Below are 1,291 nucleotides of genomic sequence, written 5' to 3'. Positions count from 1 at the left end.
GCTACGGCCAGCCTGGAGATCACAAAAATATTTACTTGATTTTTTCATGTTTCGTGATGAGTATAATGTCCAAGATTCTGTTCTTAATTTTCACTTTTTTTCTCGCAGGCACTGAAACCTCGATCGGCTGCGGAAAGAAAGAAACAAGTGAGTATTTTGGTATGATGTTCATTTTGAAAATATAGCTGATATCATAATAATTTCTACAATTACTGTCACTATTGTTACTTCTGTGATATCTTTTCTCATCATTCGCAATCCTTGTAATTCAGTGTTTCTTATACTTTCAGCACTCAGAGAAGAGACGATTTAAGAATTTTTTGAAGATGACAGAACTTTTTGATCCTATGGCAGGAAGGAAAAAGAAAGGGAGAGGCAGAGTAAGTTATAACGAAAGCAGATTCTATTTCATTGTCCACATATGTATACCTTTTGTCCATATATTGTCAATTCTTAGTTGCATTCTAATTATGATCAATTTGTGACATTATTATTACGTTCATTGGTATTATTGTTCATGCTGTTGCTCCTATTTTATCATTGTCATCGTTAATATTTCTGTTATTTCTATCGTGCATTAAATTTGTACATATCACTGTTATAAGCATTGTTGTTATTGCTTACATTATCTTTATCATCAATGCCACTGCTGCATAATCATGCTTACTGATGCTGTTAATTTTGTTTCAGAATATCGAGATTCAACACTGCCCAGCGTTACACGAAACCAACTAGATCTCGCAGTGTTGGGTTGATAAAACTGCGGGTATCTCAGAAAGCCCTCATCCAGACCTTTATTTCGCTCCCACAAGATATTAAGGCAACATTTAACTGATTATTATTACCATGATGTTCATCTGATCTAAGTTTTATACAACTGGGCTGTATTGCCAGGCTCATTTATTTATCTATTTTTCATTATTGTCCATTATCTTTATTTGGCGCTGTCTCTATCGTTTCAAAGCTGCTGGTGTTTATGATATTATTTGTGAGTAGTCCATAAATAGGCCACTGGAGTATTAGTATGCAGCACAGTTATAAGTACATATCGAATGTGTTTGGGCTGACTTCTTGCCTGGCTCGAAGCCGGTTTGCTCCCTGGCACTGCAGACTGAAGTAGTAGGCCTATACGAAAAAGAGTTCGATTCTTAGAAAATCTGATCAAGCCATGCGCTGGTTGGAAGGTTGATCTGTTGTTGAGCGCAGATGCTGCAAAGATGACAGAAGTTCCACTGTCGATTGCCGTCACTGTAAGTCTAGTTGCAGATATGTTCTCGGTGGATGAATTAGT

The sequence above is a fragment of the Penaeus monodon genome, chromosome 20 (genome assembly GCF_015228065.2).
Source record: "Penaeus monodon isolate SGIC_2016 chromosome 20, NSTDA_Pmon_1, whole genome shotgun sequence".
NCBI lineage: Eukaryota > Metazoa > Arthropoda > Malacostraca > Decapoda > Penaeidae > Penaeus > Penaeus monodon.
This window is presented reverse-complemented; position numbering follows the sequence as displayed.